Source organism: Nothobranchius furzeri, chromosome 5 (genome assembly GCF_043380555.1).
Source record: "Nothobranchius furzeri strain GRZ-AD chromosome 5, NfurGRZ-RIMD1, whole genome shotgun sequence".
Taxonomy (NCBI): Eukaryota; Metazoa; Chordata; class Actinopteri; order Cyprinodontiformes; family Nothobranchiidae; genus Nothobranchius; species Nothobranchius furzeri.
In genome coordinates this window covers 35,805,601-35,823,616 of record NC_091745.1, presented here as the reverse complement: position 1 = coordinate 35,823,616, position 18,016 = coordinate 35,805,601, and the positions used below count along the sequence as shown (strand labels likewise).

Here is an 18,016-nt window from a genome sequence, read left to right as displayed (position 1 = left end):
TCTCCGACAGAGCACGAAGTCACACGAGTGACTTTGTCAGTAAACACAACAACAAGCAGGAGAAAATTACAACATGGCTCCAAAAGGTTTGTGTTTTATGTTCTGTCCATTTTATAATCGCCAATGCGGACCTGAAAAACAAAGGAGACCGCTAGCTAGGTGATAACTTCTCACGGGGCCGCACAGTTAGTAACTTTTTAAAAGGTAAAGCAACCAGAAGACAGTACGTTTCTTTATTCTGAAAATTTCGGGAGCTTCGCTCCGTTTCCGCATCCGATTTCCTGTCTTTCCTTCCCCAAAAATGCAAAAATACCTTGCTGCAGACGCAGGGGGTGGCCAAGATGGCGGAGTGAGCAGACGCTTTCTACCGAGTTCTGCACAATCAAACTTTATTTCAGACAAGGGATATGTCCATAACAAGAATAAAAAATAAAAATAAAATACAAACACATTCTAATTACAAACCGTATAGGCAGTTGCTCCAATGTTCATGAACAACGGTAAAACCTCAACTTTATGCTGCCAACACTAACATTTCACTAAACAAGAGAAGATACAATAATTATAGGGCAAGAATGTCGAACCAGAAAGGAGCGAAAAGGGGACTGGAAAGTTCCAAGTCTAACATAGCGCCTGAGGATGCTAATGAGAAGAGTGCTACGCCCAGCAACGTGCTAATGGATAGCTTTCATGACTACGCAGCTACCGCAGTAGAACTCGCGCTAGCCGAAGAAGACATGGATGAGTTCCCACCTCTCCCTGTTACACCTCTTAAATCACCAGCTCCGAAGAAGGTGATGTATGAACGCAGCAGCTCTGATCCAGATGATGCAAATCAGATAATTTCTCGTCTGTCGGCACAAATAAACACCAGGTCTGATAACATTGAGAGCATGGTGAGAGAGAATATGCTCCAGATTGATGGTCTCAAAAAGACGATTGAGTTTGTGTGTGCGGAAATGAAAGATATGAAGGGGAAAGTTTGCGACCTGGAAAAAAAAGTAACTAAAGAGGAAGGTCGAGTGGACAACTGTCAACAGAGAATATCTGAATTGGAAAGATATTCCAGGAGGTGGAATCTCAGACTACATGGAGTCAAGGAGGCTGAGAAAGAAGACGTAAGGGAAAAGGTGATTGAGATATGCAAGTCTGTTCTGCCAAAACAAAATCATAGGCTGCCTGACGTCATCGACACCGTACACCGACTCGGAGCCAAGCGACAAGATAGCACCAGACCTAGAGGCATCATCGTGCAGTTCACCTCCTGAAACTACAGAGATGCTGTATGGAAAGCAGCCAAAACTTCCTCCTACCTGCAGAACAATCATTTGAGGTTCGCTGAAGATCTGTCCAGGGAGGACAAAGAACGTCGTGACAAACTGTGGCCGATGATAGACAAAGCCCGTAAGGAGGGTAAGCCAGCTTATTTCGTAGGAGGTCGAGGATTCATCAGTGGATCAGAAGTTTTCCCTCCTTCATAGAGAGGCTTATTCAGTCTCCAACATAACATTTCTGCAAGTTTGTTTACATGGAGAACTTTATATTTTCACCCTCAGGTTAAAGTTATATTTTGTTTTGAAGAGTGTGTTTGCTTATAAAAGCTGTATTTAAACCATAGCAGATAGTTAAATTGTATATTTTTATAAGCTTAGTTACTCAGGGTTTTTACTGTTCTATTACTTAAATTGTGAAGCACCCGGTCCCCTTATTCTATAGATCTATTCTTAGCTGTAGATGTTCAGAACCTACTTTCTCTCTCTATCTCTTTTCTAATAACTTTGTCTTTTTCATTTGTTTCTCTTAATACCAGGGGTTTAAGACAAACATGTAAATGCAAAGCTTTATTTTTGTTTGCCAAACAATTTAAAACAGATTTTTGCTTTTTCCAAGAGTGTCATTCCACACCTGCTGATACAAATTTTTGGAAATCGCAATGGGGTAATGACATCTGGTTGTCCCATGGCTCTGAGCGTTCTGCTGGAGTTGCCACATTTAAAAATAAATTTTCTGGGGATGTATTACACTCTGACTGTGACACCTTAGGACACTACCTCTGCTCAATAATCAGACACAATAACAGTACTTTCATTGCAGTAAATATATATGGGTACAATAACAAAACAGAAAATGATAAATTACTCGACTCCTTAGAAGAAAGAATTAATTTCTGGCTCTTCAAATACCCAAATTCAGTCCTATTAATTGGTGGAGACTTTAACATCGCTTTAGACAATACGGTTGATAGGTGACCTCCAGGGCAGCAATCCTCATACAGTGCAAACTTAAAAAATTTTATGGGAAAATTTAATGTTGTGGATATTTGGAGAAAAAAATGCCCAGATGATAGACTCTTTACTTGGAGCAATAAGACAGGATCCAGGCAATCACGTATTGACTTCTGGCTTGTTTCTGACTGCATTGATAAAGATAATATTACTGTTAATATACATGCCACCCCCCTCACTGATCATAGAGCAATTCACATTAACGTCCAAATAATTACACTGGATAATATACCTCATAATTTCTCTTATTGGAAGTTAAATAACTCTTTGCTAAAAGATAAAATGGTTAACATGCAGATTCATAAATTAATCGGTTATTATTGGAATAAAGCTAAGAGAGAAATCCTTTTGTAGAAACTGGGAACTTTTTTTAATTTGAAGCATGCAAATTCTTGAGAAGATACGGGAGTCACATTGCTAAATTAAGGAAAGTTGAAGAACAAGACGTAATAAGCAGAATTGCCTCTTATTACCAGAAGTCCCCAGAAGAAATCTCAGAGGAAGATCAATTAAGTTTACTAGAACTTCAAAATAAATTGGACGGTTTATATCGACGCAAGGCTGAGGGTGCTTTTGTAAGATCCAGGAAGAGGTGGCTGGAGGAGGGCGAACAAAATTCTGCTTACTTTTTCAGGCTTGAAAAATACAGATCAAAAATGAACTCTATTCATCAACTAAATATTAATGGCATTGTCTCTGACAATCCTAGAGAAATTTCACATTTCTGTGCCGAATTCTATACTAAACTATACAACTGAAAATATAATGAGGTTGTCTCAACAGGATTTCTCAATAATATTAAAACCCCAAAAACAATTGTTGTGGAAGATAGAATTTATTGTGACAGCCCTCTGACTGTGGAAGGTCTGTACTTCCATTTCTGCACTTAAGGCCAATAAATCTCCCGGCACAGATGGTTTGACTGCAGAGTTTTATAAATCTTTTTCTAATCTCCTGGCCCCGTTTTTACTGCAGGTTTTTACAGAAAGTATAGAGAATAACACCCTCCCTCCTGCTCTTACTCAAGGTCTCATAACACTTATCCCAAAACCAAACAAAGACTTACTTTTTATTGATAATTGGAGACCCATCTCTCTGCTCAATAATGACTATAAGATTATGGCTTTAATACTTGCTAACAGGATTAAAGAGGTCTTGGACACAATTATTGATGAGACACAATCAGTCTTTATGCAAAATAGACACATTTCTAATAACATTAGACTGGTTTTGGATTTACTTGATTACTCTGATTTGGTATCTGACAATGGCTTCATTATCTTCCTGGATTTTTATAAGGCTTTTGATACAATTGAACATCAATTTATTTTCCACTCTTTGGAAAAATTTGGCTTCGGCAGGTTTTTCTGTAAAGCTGTTAAAACCTTATACACAAATGGCAATAGTTCTATTAAAATGATTAACGGCTCCACCCCGAGATTTGACCTGAAACGTGGTATTCGCCAAGGATGTCCTATTTCACCATATTTATCTTTACTTTGTACACAAATTCTTGCAACTAATATTTCAAGCAGCGTTGTACAAGGATTCACCATAGCTGATAAGGAGCTCGTGATTAGCCAGTTAGCCGATGACACCACACTTCTTAAAAAATGCAAACCAAATCCCTGTAGCTCTCAGTGTGATTAGTGACTTCTCTGAGGCCTCTGGTTTATGCCTAAATCCAAAAAAGTGTGAGTTGCTAGCAATTAAAGACTGCCCTGCAAATACTGTCTGTAATATTTCTGTTAAACAGGAAGTCACATACCTGGGACTGTTAATATCCAAAGATCAAATATCAAGATGCTCTTTAAACTTCACTCCAATTATACAGAAAACCCTAAAAAAGTTCAACCAGTGGCTGCAGAGGGACTTGTCTTTGAAAGGTAGAGTTTTAATTACTAAAGCTGAAGGGTTATCCCGATTAACATATGCTGCTCTCTCTTTACATCTGGATAAGGAAATTGGTAAAGATATTGACCGTATGCTCTTTAATTTTATATGGAAAACCCGTACGCATTATATTAGGAAATCTGTTGTGATGAATAAGTACGAATCAGGTGGGCTTAACGTCCTAGACTTTCTACTTTAAATAACACTTTCAAAATTAATTGGGCTAAACATTTTCTTAAAAACCCACCTCTATCTGGAACCTTAAACCATATCATATTTTCTCTCGTTTTGGTGGCTTTAATTTTATTTTAAATTGTAATTACAATGTTGAGAAAATCCCTATAAAACTTTCATCCTTCCATAAGCATGTCATGGTCTGAGGTATTTCCCTGCTGTCACTCCCTGTCTTTTGAGTTTTCCCTCTGCAGGTGGGCGTGTCTGGAGGTGACCAAGCTGCAGCAGATCTGCTCATCAGCTGGCCAGGGGTATTTAAGCAGCTGGGAGACTCCTACACTTCGCTGGATGATTACTCTACCTGGGTACCTTCTAACAGCCACTTGTGAAACTTATTCGAGCTCTGTAACCTCTTGAGAATTAGATTTGTTTTTGGATTTTGGATTTTTGAGATTTGATGTGCTTTTGGATTTTGGATTTTTGCCTTTTTGACCTCCTGCTTTTGTTCGCAGACAAACCCACACACTCATCTTAGACTGGCAGAACTCTGGAGCCCACACCATCTGGATCTCCAACTTCGCTCGTCTCTCAGCCTCTCCTCTGGCCAGAATCACCTCCAGCTGCCCACCTAAACTTCCTGGACCTCCCCAAGCTCAGCTCCCTCCACGTCTCACTTCTGGATCTCAGTCCCTGCTAAGCCTCTCTACCCAGACCGGACCACTCCTCCCTCAAACCAGTTCCCACCTCTCCAGACCGTAAGTCCTCCACACAAGTCTGATTCCCTGTTCCTTCCGCAAATTGGATCTAACTCCGATCTGTCCAGTTTTCCCGCACCAGCTTCCCTGTGCAAGAACTCGGCTACGTTTATGCTGCTTCCTTGGTTTCCCTTCAATAAATTCTTAAACATTTTACACCGTCTCAGATCTGATTCTGTATGTCGTGAGTTAGATTTCTTCACCACAACATGACAAAGCAAGTCCTCTTAGCGTGGACCCTCATTTATAAACACAACTTCTCACCTCACAAATATATCTTATCTGGAACAACAGAGATATTTTATTTAAAAATAAATCACTTTTCCTGGAAACTTGGGTCCAGAATGGGATCCTATTGGTGGCTCAGCTGGTTAAAAGAGGGACAACTACTTACTTACAACGACTTTATTGCCCTATATAATTTCCCAGTCAGTGTTCAGGAATTCTCAATGGTGCTTGGTGCCATACCCTCAGGGACTTTAATGTTATATAAAAACACTGACAGCTCAATATCTACCTCAGTCACTCTCCCTGATCCAGTTGAGTCACCAATAGGAAAAATCTGCTTTTCTCTAGAACTTGGTAACAGCGATAAGAGAATACGTAGTTTATTCCAGGAAGATACCGTCTCTCTCCCTATCTCATTGGAACCGATGTGTTCCAGATATCAAGTGGAAGACAGTCTGGATGATCCCCCAGAAATATTTCATTGTAAATAAGGTGAAAGAAGTCTCATTTAAACTTCTACATAAATGTTATCCAAGCAGTTATTTCATGGTAAAATTTAAAAGGGACCTAAATACTAATTGTACTTTCTGTGGGCATCATCCAGAAACTGTGACACATCTTTTTTGGTGCTGTTCTTTTACACAAAGATTCTGGAAGGAATTTAGCAGGTTTGTTACTGTCCATATTTTAAGGGAGTTTTCTTTACGATGGGAAAATGTTTTATTCTGTTTCTTTAAGTTCCCCATGAAGAATGATAAATGTTTTTTATTATGAATCTGTTAATACTCTTAGCTAAATTCTTTATTCACAAATGTAAGTTTACCAACAAAACACCATATTTCTGTCATTTTTTAAGGATGTGGAATTGTACATAAAATCAATATCAGAATCCACCAACAAAAAGGCTTTCAAAACAATATACATATGTGAATTTTTACGTGTATTCTTATAATTGTAACTTTTTTCTTTTACCCCTGGCTTTGTGTGTTCATATTCTGTTGTTTTGTATCCTTCATTCGTTTCTATGTTGTATACTCATTGTTTAAAGTTAAAAAAAAAACCCTAGCTGCAGACGCAGCCCCCTCCAAACACGCCCCCATGTGCCTGTTGAGCTACCCCCGAGCTCAATAACGGCGGCCCTCCCAGCGGGCGGGGAGCATCCCGCTGTCAGCTCCAGCAGCTCCACACAATTGAAAGAATACGTTTATACAGAATAGGGCTGCAACAACGAATCGATAAATTCGATGAAAATCGATTACTAAAAGCGTTGGCAACGAATTGCGTCATCGATTCGTTGTGTCGCACAACTCTTCCAAAAGCGCCCCCCCCCCCCCCCCTTCCCGAATCCCGCCCGCCGTTGCGCGCAGACCAGAGCAAGTCAGATCAGCACGAGGGAGAGCCGCAGATCAGCGCGAGGGAGAGCCGCAGATCAGCGCGAGGGAGAGCCGCAGATCAGCGCGAAGGAAAGCCGCAGATCAGCGCGAGGGAGAGCCGGCAGATCAGCGCGAGGGAGAGCCGCAGATCAGCGCAAGGGAGAGCCGCAGATCAGCGTGAGGGAGAGCCGGTAGCGGCAGATCAGCGCGAGGGAGAGCCGGTAGCGGCAGATCAGCGCGAGGGAGAGCCGGCCCGGCAGACTTGCGCTGCTGCGAACCGGTTCCGCATTGTTGCACAGCGATCCAGGCAGCTGCTTCCAGCGCACGGTCCATTCTCAAAGTGGCGCAACCAAAAAACTATAATTAGCACACGATCGTTCTTGTCTGCACATCTTCTCTATTTTCTGTCTTATTTGTGCCTGAAGCTCGCTACTGCGGAGCTCATCACCTGTGCTGTGGTGATGTCACCTCACGCAGCATCGAAAACGCGCTCTGCGCTTTTCGGTCAGGAGATCCCTTTGATCTGCTCAAAAGTAACTGATGAGGTGAAAAGGTAAGAATCCAGGCAACAGATTTTCTGGAGAATTAAGAGGAGATGCAGGAAGATGAGAGACAGACAGGACAGGAAAATAGTTCAATAAAAACAAAAAAACAATCAATCAATCAATCAATCAATCAAAGCTTTATTTATAAAGCGCCTTCCGCAACCCTGTCAGGAAGCCCAAAGCGCTGAAAGTGAAACAAAGCGCTGAAAACAAAGTGTTGAAAAGTAAAATGTAGGTAGATTTATCACCACTACATGTTTTTACCTATAAAAAACAATAAGTTATACACATGTCATATTTATACATCTGATACAATTCAGATCACCTTCAAAACTCAGTCACACACCCAGGGCCGTTTCAAGACATTTTGGGGGCCAAGGCAAAATGCCCCCCCCCCCCCCCCCAATAACTGGGCTCCCCAGAAGCCTCTGTGTAATTCATGCCCTCTCCAGTAGTGTTAGTTATATGGTGTTTATAAAAGCCCCTCAGACATTACTGACATGTTCTAATATTATCAGATGAAAAACTAAATTATCAGACATGCTGTCTCATCTGCTTCTTTTATAAACTTGCAAAAAGTAACAAAACCATTTGAAAGCCACTATTTGTGGATTCTTTGAAAGTTTCCATGGAGTGTGTGACTAGTTATTTTTTCATTGATCCTATCGTCTAATCTCACAGCTGAAACAAGCATCCTTAATAATCCGTGCACAGGAAGCGTACCGATGCTGTAGTAAAACAAAAGGTATAATAATTTATTATTAATAAAACCTTGTTGCAGAACTAAAGCAGAAAAATTTGATTTTGCATTAAATATGCTAAATATTTATATATGAATTGTTTTAGAGCCCTTTAATTGGCAGAATCTGATATTAATTTAGTTCTTACAAAAAATGGGTCCCAACATGGTTTGTGTGGCGTTGCCATAGTGTGACGTCATAGGCACAGATCCCCTGTCCTCTTGTTTGGAAATGGAAATATGGTCACCCTACATTAAACAAACTGTCCACCCGGGCTTTTGCACTGCACAGAGAAGCTTCGCTGCCTACGACTGAACGTCAGTTGAGAGTCAGTCTCATGCAGAATGACCAATGAAGAGAGGGCCTCAAGTTAAGACCCTCTCCTCATTGGTCAGTCCACACGAGGTGGGTCAAAGGTTACTCTGGGCGGGTTACGTGTTGTCAGGCATTCAAGTATTGAGTATATTTACTGCATATTACAGTAAAATATTCTGTATGTGACCACATTATGGTGATCCTCGGGTCGTGATGATGGAGCCCTTGAATATTGTTGCCCAGGGTACAACAAAGTGTTAATCTGGCCCTGGTTCCGCCGTCACATTCCCGCAGAAACTGGTTGATCACACCGGGGCCAGACTACTAGCATGTGGTTTTACAACCACAATGTCCTCAGAAGCAAAAACGCTTTTAAAAGGGAGGGAGGAGTTCTAACTGTTGCTGCAGGCGTGTTGTGTGAGAGTGCAGTTATATACTGGTTAATATATTTTTGGGTTCAGTTGCTTTCATGTGGCCTAATGTGAGTCTATTTGGGATCATTGGAATGATCAGCAGCATTTCTTGATGTGACTTTATGGCAGTTGCCCAGGGCATCATCGCAAGGAGGATGGCATTCATTTACTTTTGTTTTATTTGGTATTTTTTCAGTCATTTTTTGGAAATAGTGATCAATTTTGATTAATTCACAGCCTATGTTTAATTACATTTAAAATATATGTCAACAGATGAGATCAAACAAAACAGATGAGAATTGCCCTTAAGCTGTTTAACTTGGACCAAGCATTTTAGGTCACAGATAGATGTAGCTTAGGGTCTCTGTCTATACACCTTATAAGACAATTTAGGTGATGGCATGTTGTTTTTCTGCTATTGAACTGTTTTCTAATAATGTTGTGTTAAATAAAGTGAAGGAAGGAGAGAAATAACGTTTCCCTAGCAGTTTTTAAAAATTTCCCCATGTAATCCGATTAATCGATTAATCGTGTCGAGACCCCATCCGATTAATCGATTATCCAAATAATCGTTTGTTGCAGCCCTAATACAGAAATAGTAATAATGTAATTAAACAGACAGGATTCCAGGTTTAAATATGAATGTATGGATTTTTGTTTCTTGCATACACACTTTATGGCATCCCCAGTGACATTATAAAACATAGATACCACCAACAAATAATCAGTTGCCGGACAGTAGGCACAACATACCTATGCTTACTTAAAGAGCGGGTCAATTGAGCCTCGGAGTCCTTCTCTTCCCACGTATCAATTTTAAAAAATGCAACATTAGTAGGCGTTGCCTGGAGGACCGAGAGGGTGGAGCCGCGGCAGTGACGAAGACGACGGCTAACTAGACGATGCTAGCTCCCTTCACTCTATGCAGTTATTAGAAGTGGAGGATGTTTCTCCCCCTCCTTACCCAGACACTCGAGAAGAAAGGGACCAAGTCTATTTGGAGGAGACAAGCGGACCTGAGCCTTATTGTTGTGAGCTTGTGAGTTGCCTGTAACTCCCAGAACCGACCCAACAGAACCACCTCTGAACGTAAGTAGCCGTTAGCCATAGCATTGGATTAGCTGCAGGGTTTGTCTCCACGGCCCTGGAGAGCTAGTATTCAGCATGTTTTAGAGGTTTATCTGCTTCAGCACACCAGGTTTTAATCAGCAACAAATAGCTGAGCTGCTTAACAGCTAATCTAACCTGTTAAAGCAGGAAAATCCACTGAAACGTGCTGGATAGCAGCTCTCCGGTAGCTCTGGGCTCAAGTTACAGTCTGCTGCATAAAGTTATGAAAATACCCCATGAGAAAATTATTCTGTAATGTGTTCAGCTCACTAAAACTGCCCTGATTTATTTATTTATTTACTGATAACAGCTGCTCTCTTGGTTCTAGGTCCTCTGGTGTCTGCAGCTGGTCTCTGGTGTCTGCAGGTGGTCTCCTCTGCTGGTGCCATCAGGATCAGGAGCTTCCAGAAGAATGTGCCTTTCAATGACTCTTTCCTCCTTATTTGTTATATTAATTAAATAAATCTCAATTTATATATTTCCTGTTTTTGTTCATGTCCATAAATACTTAAACATGCTTGAAATTAAAACGAGCTTTTAACAGTGAGGTGCTAGTTTAATTCATCACAATAGAGCTAGTTAAACATGCATTGTGATAATTCAATTAATGTAATTTATAAATATCCATTAAAATATCAAAACTGGAATCTATATGAGATATTTGGCAGCACAAAAAAACTTGTCAAACACAATATTTATTATAATAATTGTAGGCAGACAGGAGACAGAGCTGATGGAGGTTCTCAGTCATCGAAGGATGGCTGAAGGCTTTCCAGGAACAGGAGATGTGGTGTTGTCTCTTCTCTCTCTATTCTGCCAGATGAGCTGATAGGTTACAGGTGTGTGAGGACATCCTCATGCTGTCATAACCAGATGACAGGAGTTATCAGGTGATCAGCCAGGCTAATGAGATGCAGAAAGAAAACAAATTCAGGACAGTGTACAATATGTGGTGTTGCTCACCTTATGTGCTCTTATAGAGTTATTAACGTGTGCCTGCCTCATGGTGTAGAGTCCATATTTTGCAGAGTGTCCTGCAATAATGCAGGTTATTAGTTAATTTACTTTTAATAGCAAAAACAAAATATTTTATGTAAAAGTTGTTTTCCAGGTGAATCAGCTCACAAGTCACCACCAAGTGTCACGGGGGCAGAATCAGTAGCCTCCGTCATGATGTAATCACATACTTATTTAATTGTTAATATCTTAAAAATTCTGAAATGTTTTAATTTTTTTTTTACCTTGAACAGTTCACTGAGCTTGCACTGTCACTGAGGTGGAAGCTGGAATCAACAGCAGACACCTCACACCTTGGTCTTTTCAGGGGGTGTGGCCGCTGCTCTGGGACCTTCTGGAAGATGAATTTTCATCATGGTCCCCGTGGGTCACCAGACACACTGCGGCTGTGAACTCCATTCTGGCTGGCTATGTAAAAACAAAGAAGCAGCACATTTATAAATGTTTAAAAGAGCATAAAATCACGTGTAACAATAATCTGTAAAACAAATTAAAACTAGAAGGTAATAATAAAATGTTTACATAGAAGATTATTAAAAATAATTCACCTTTGCTACAGGGAAGGTTTCACGTCAGCCTGGACAAGTGCATTCTTGCAGCTAAATCAGTCTGACAGCCAGTGTCTTGGGTAGATTTAGCCTGAAAAAAATATATAAGCACATTGTTGTTGAGAGTTTATAAAGTCAGATAATATACAAAAGAAACTGTCCCATATAGGCGCTTTATAACATTCCTAGTGTGTGATCATTATAACGTAAAAGTCAGTCACACATGATGTGGAGAGCCTGAAATGCGACCTCCTGAACAGAATTCCTCACAGAACCTGTTCACAAGCTGGATTTCACGCTGTAATGCTGTCTGTCAACTAGTGCAGCGTTAGTTAGAGACACTGTTGCAGAATTGCCAACTGACTAGCTAAAGGAAGTGAACCACGTCTCTCAAACTTTGCATTTAGGTAGGGAATTGTCTTTAGAAGATGTTAAAACGTTTATTTAGCTTACTCACCTCAGACTGGAGCCCACCGTGGTGGGGGAGCAGAGTCGGTGGGCTGCATCTAAATCACGGAAGAGCCAAGGTGGGCAGCCTCCCTCTTCAAACGGAGACGTGCAGAATCGTGGGTAAAATGCCCACAGAGTCACCGCAAGCATACTACACTACACCTATTCACCAATACTAACACGATATGGAGCACTAAACCCGAAATACTTTCCCAATTACACTAACAGCCAAACACTAACTAAACTACAATATCAAACAGCCAAATCTAACACTAAATAAGTATTTATAACACTAAAAGATATGCTAAGACTAGGATATGCTAATGCTATATGCTAATGCTGAACTACGCTGACCTCCTACACTCACTTGCAAATCCAACTCCCACTCGCCACAGGGCGTGGCCGAGATGCTCGTTGCTTTTATACTACTGGTTTACGTAGTACTTTACTCTTTAGCCATTGGCTAAAATTTATTCAAAATGACTCAAATTCTATGTTTTCAGCTGAAGGTGGCGCATTACTGTGGTTTTTAGACAGAATTTTTAATTTTTAAAGAAAATGCACCAAAATGCTAAAATAAAGAATGCACACATTTAAAACACTATTAGACACTCATTTATACAGTTCATCAGCAAAAAAAAGTGAATTTAGACGTTACTTGCTCTTTAAGTTAGCAGGTGAGTAATCATGTATGTGCAAGTGTTTATTTTAAATGCAATAAAATTAAATATCAGAAAAAGTAATTAGTGGTAATCATTTTAATTAACCCCTTAAGCCCACTAGCCTCCATTTATGTGGGAGCACGCCTCCTACAGCAACATTTAACTTTCAATCATTTGTTATTACAGGCACTAACAGTAGGTCTAAGTTCATACGAGTGAGTAGTTAATATTTATGTTACTATTTATGATTTTTTATTGCTTCTTTACAGTGAAAAGCTGCTGATGTGTAATTTGTAGGCATATTTACATGTGTGTATATATGCATTTCATGTTTTCTGTTAACAGGAATAATTGCTGGCCCTTTGACACAAAATGTATTGATTTAGAAATTACTAAAATATTTTGCATTAAGTATACGATTCACAAGACTAGTAAACTGATATTGACCATACACTAATCTGTAAAGAATATTCTGTAAACACAAAAGCAGAAAAGTTTTGCTTTAGAAAAAAAGTTCAGACAAATGAAACACCCAGCAACAACTTTTATTGGCCTTACAAAAACCTTCCAAAATAATAATAATAAAAATGTCCACACAATGCTACAGCCTCTTCACAAATTCAGACCAGTCCAGAGCTTTTCTGAGTTTCTCAGTGTACATGAGCAGTTTCTGTTTAGCCTCCTTGCTCATGTTTTTTTCCATGGCATAGGACATCAGCTGCCTCTCACTAATGAGACAAAGATAAATAGCAATTAGTAAAAATGACATTCACACCTAGAGGCTGTCATAAACAATGTGAAAACAATACATATAGGCATTAGCACTGTTCTTGTGTTTGTAGAATACCTCCGGGCTACCACACTGCCGTCGTGAGTTTGCTGCTTATTAGATGAGGAGTCATAAACGGTCAAATAAATAGCCTATTGTTACGTTTATTTTGGCCAAAAGGCTTCCATTAAAAATTATATTAAGAAATTTGCATCCATGACGTCTTCCCCCACTGCCAATAATGCTTAATTTTATATAAAAGTGTTTCAGAAAAAAATCACGAATGCGCTATCTATCAAACTATGTCTTAAACGTTCAAATTTCTAGTACAAAATCTTCGCAAGTTGTAAAAATATAAATCTGTCTTTACCTGAACTGTCATTTCCATCTGTTGCAACACACATGCGAGTTCTCGTCTTCGTACATGCACGCGTGTTTTGTCGGGGCGTGTTTGGACGGAGCTACGTCTGCAGCTAGACCTTACTCCAAAAATGTCGAACTGACCCGTTTCAGAGGCGTCGTGCGTAGAAAATAGAACCGGCGCGTAAGGGCCGCGACATGCTGCTCCTGAGACGCGGCCGACTCGCGCTGCTGACGGCTCCAGTGGAAAAGGTTCTGTTGACCACAGCGGTTCCTATCAGCAGCTATGACGTGCTGCTGACGGCTCCGGTGGAAAGAAGGGGTTAGGCTGAAAACAATGGGTTAGATGTTTGTAAGGTGAAATCAAGAAAATGAACCAGATTCCATGCTGTAGTTCTTTTTTAAAACAGAACAGTTTGTTACCTGTTTTCCCGCTACGTTTCGTTTGCGGCTGCAGACTTCCTCAGGCTGACGCTGATGGTGGCATCACTTCCTTCTCCGTTTATCCGCGGGCAGCAGAGGACGTTGTCGCCCTCTGCTGCCCGCTCTCCCCTCTCCGACGATGCAGTCCCATGCGTGGTCCAACGCGTAAACTCCATCGTCCCTGTTCATGGTCCCACATCCACGTCTCCTTATCTCGATAAACGGAGAAGGAAGTGACGCCACCATCAGCGTCAGCCTGAGGAAGTTTGCAGCAGCAAACGAAACGTAGCGGGAAAACAGGTAAACAAAACTGCTCTGTTTTAAAAAAGAACTACAGCATGGAATTAGAGATACGACACAGCAAGAACACACCTAAGATGTTCAAATGAACAAGATGTTCATGTGAATCAGTTTAACAACAGTTGAGGAGAACTAGAGCACAGAAGTAACCTGTCTGTGGTGTGATATGAAGGTGGAGGACAAAATTCAGCTTATAAACATGACAGACAGACAAGAAGAAGCCTTTAACCAAAAGAACTGAAAGAAAAAACCTGCTGCAGATGCACCTTTGAGTGGCCTCAGCTTTAAAAAATCGAGACTATCTCTGATCGTGCAAATTGGCTTGTAGCTAACCTGACACCAGTTTTAAAGTATTTTTGATATTTTCCAAAAATATCATCATTGGGGGGGGGGGGGGGGTGTGTGTAAAGGATAACAGATGATGAATGGAGTGATGGAGGGTGAGCTAGATGTTTTAGCAAAACCTTCTAAGTGTCTGAGAGAGTTTGTGGAGTCTGGGTTGTAACATCAGTTTGGCTGTATGTTTGATCAGCTAGAGGTTTGTTTATAAAACCATCTGATGCAGTTTGTGCCGGTCTACGCACCCTTGTGTGAAGATCCCCAAGCGATCCAGGGGGTCAGGAGGTCGAGGTGGACACTGCCGATGGCGTGGACCTCTGGTACCGGAGCTCGTAGCCAGCTCAGAATACGACCCTTCTAGTCTGGGTTATCTTCAGGTGACGGCAGGGAGCTGGAGAGTCTATTTCGCATCTAAGGCGGTCCGGTGGCTCTGAAAAGAGCCGCTGTGTCTGAAATCACTCGCAAGAGTTGCAGAGAGGCTTTGACCTGATGTCAGAAGATAGGATGGTCTCAAAATGCATGTTCACCCAACTGGGGAAGACGAACTAGATCCGGAAGTGATTCCTGTTTTTATCAACTTTATTTATAAACTTGGACAAATCAGATTTCGACACATTTAAAGGGCGTTAACAAAATCCCTCAGAAATCACGCCTTCCCTCAGATCCTCAGAGAGGTTAGCTCTTAGTGTGAAGTGGAAATGTTTTTTACACGTTTATGTGAAGTGATTGCTGAAACCTTAATATGAGTCTAATGATGTATGAGTACACTGATGCATTAGCTTGTTAAATCAACAAATACTGATCTGGTGTAGTTTAAGGTCTGAAATGAATCATTGCAGGACAAATGTTCATATGAACACATCATTGATTAATGCACACGTTATTCACACACTCTGGCATTTAACAAGGGATGATTATATGACACGTGTGCAATTATCACGTTTTAAAATGTCATTTATGATTCAAGGAAGAGGAACTTTATTCAGAGTGAGTGCAAAAGTCTCGTCTCCTGCATGACTTTTGTTCCAGCCACGATAAGGTAGCTGGGAATGATCATGTCTCCTGTATCCGGTGACGAGGCCTTGTGCAGTGCGTCTTGTTTGGAGGCCAGACAGCTGGGATGTTTGTGTCTGCAAATTAAAACGTTAATTCCTGTTCATTTTGATGAAATACTAGACCTCTGGGGTTGCTACATAACACAATAAGTCATTCAATTCAACTCAACTCAATCCAAATATACGTAATTAATCCCAGAGGGAAATTAGAGAATTCACCCATTCACACCCTGGTGGTGATGAGCTACACTGTAGCCACAGCTGCCCTGGGGCGCACTGACAGAGGCGAGTTTTCCGACCACCACCAGCAGGCAAAGTGGGTCAAGTGTCTTGCCCAACAAGGACACAACGACAGCGACAGACTGTGCAGGGCTCGAACCTGCAACCTTCCGATTACGGGGCGAGCACTTAGCTCCTGTGCCACCGTCGCCTTTGCAACAAATGCAACGGTATTAATAGTTATTATAGAATCTCTTACTGGATGGTTCTGGAGATTAGGACCCAAGCGACCAGCGACACAAACCAATTTTTAACAACTTAACCAATTCCTTTAAAAGTGGGGTTCAGTGATTGTGTTGGTAGAAACTTGACCAAGTTCACATGGGACAGCCCTCTGCTGACCAGAAACAGCAGGTAGGTGTCCTAGGGGGCGCTCTTTGTCTGAAAACAGCTGTTATATATTTCTGTACTGGTAGCTAATATCCTTCTTACAACAGGTAAAAACTCTTTAACACTGAAAACTTTAGTTCTTGTAATTATTTATATTTATAGTAAAACCAAAGTGAGCTGAGATTAGTTTTCATGTCTGCTCATGCTGACAGATGGAAGGGAATGCAAAAGGCTAAACGTGCTGCTTGGATTGTAAATTCATTCACGCCTAGTTGTTAAATGCAATTCACTTTGATCTCTGGCTAAAAGAATTTGCTGCATCACTGCAGAAAGATGTACTGAGTCATGCTGATCCAGAGGAAACATGTTCCTGTAGACTTGCCCAGGTCCCCTCCACAGATCGCTGCCACACCCCTCTGGCCACGGGGAAAGGAACAAAGCACGGCAATGGGAATCGGTCGATGAAAGCCAGTGAGCACTTGTTGGAGACGAGCACCAAGACTCAGGCAGCGTATCTGGGAAAGTCATTCCTTATAGCATCAATATTAAAGCTGCATAACTGAATTCTGTGTGTTGTCTCACAGAATCAGTGTTTCTTTCTGTGCAAACAGCAACATTATCGGGGTTCATTAGAGGAAAAAGACAAATGCAAGAAAGATGCATTACAAAAACGAACCAGTTTAGAAGACCATGTTTTAAAGGCGAACACACCCCTCTGCAACCTTCAAGGTCTTTTACCTAGTGCATGGCCGATCTGCCTCAGAAAGCCATTGTCCTAAGGCTGAAGCTTTGTCACCATGCATCCTGTTGGCAAGAATCAGAAGATTTATTTCACTGCGGCTTATTCAAAGATGAATTGCATTCCAGTCTGGAAATCTGCTGCAGCTTCAAACACACAAAACAGAAGCTGTTAACTTCTTACACACATGCACACACAAATCCAACAAAGCATCTGAAAGAATTCCCGTGTCTTTTATGAGGGGAATCTATAATTCTGGAGCAGCCGGAGGTTTCCACTCCCCTCAAACAAACAAACAACCATTAATTTTGTTGCCCTCCGTTACTCACCAGAGAGAGGGCTCAATAATGGGATTAAAGGTGGGCGTTTGCTGCAGTGACAAAGAGAAGATGTGATGAATAAAAACTGTAGGGCTTGTATCCCCCTCTAGCTATCGTCTGCTTTGATAATCAGTAATGTTTAACAGTGTGAAGAAGGTCATTTGCACGTGTACACACCATGCAGAGGGGGCTGAACCAGGGTAAAGTTAACTTGCTCTCATGTCTTTGCTCCATTACAACAAGCTTTCTGACGCTGAGAGGGCGTTTTCTGAGGTTTTGTTAAAACTAAAAACTCCTCAGTTCTTGAACCAAGCAGATACTCTCGTGGCGACGAGAGTCTCATGAGGATAAGGGTTGGCCGCCTGAAGCCTCCACCTGCTGTTCTGCTAAGCCGATAGAATCGCTCTGAATAAACGCCACCTGCAACCAGCTGATGCAAAACTCCTTCAGAGTTATAGATTTTGAGACGCAACTAGTTTCATCAGTCGTTGTGACCCACGGAGACATCTGGGACTGATTTGGTCGCACCAAGGTCCTTCTACCAACCTCGTGCTCGGAGGTCATCAGCTCTACCTGACATCTCGGATCCACCAG

The 18,016-nt window shown here is 41.2% G+C and overlaps 1 protein-coding gene and 3 long non-coding RNA genes across 12 annotated transcripts in view; 2 read left to right on the top strand and 2 right to left on the bottom strand.

The window, feature by feature from the left end:
• chn2 (chimerin 2) overlaps positions 1-18,016 on the bottom strand; it is a 64,264-nt gene that overhangs the window by 29,572 nt on the left and 16,676 nt on the right. For 2 of the 9 annotated variants that reach the window (XM_070551629.1, XM_070551628.1), the window contains exon 2: positions 17,102-17,167. The exons of 6 other annotated variants lie outside the window; for them this stretch is intronic. The gene's annotated coding sequence lies outside the window, so the exon portion shown is untranslated. One more of the 9 variants, XM_070551632.1, reaches the window with a different exon arrangement.
• On the top strand, positions 4,823-5,263 carry LOC139070044 (uncharacterized). The gene is made up of 2 exons (XR_011520702.1): positions 4,823-5,107; positions 5,176-5,263. It is a non-coding gene; the product is annotated as an uncharacterized lncRNA (long non-coding RNA).
• Positions 9,673-10,328, top strand: LOC129161147 (uncharacterized). The gene is made up of 2 exons (XR_008561446.2): positions 9,673-9,810; positions 10,160-10,328. It is a non-coding gene; the product is annotated as an uncharacterized lncRNA (long non-coding RNA).
• Positions 10,513-14,722, bottom strand: LOC129161146 (uncharacterized). The gene is made up of 3 exons (XR_011520700.1): positions 11,397-14,722; positions 10,795-11,256; positions 10,513-10,734 (listed from the first exon to the last, which is right to left on the bottom strand). It is a non-coding gene; the product is annotated as an uncharacterized lncRNA (long non-coding RNA).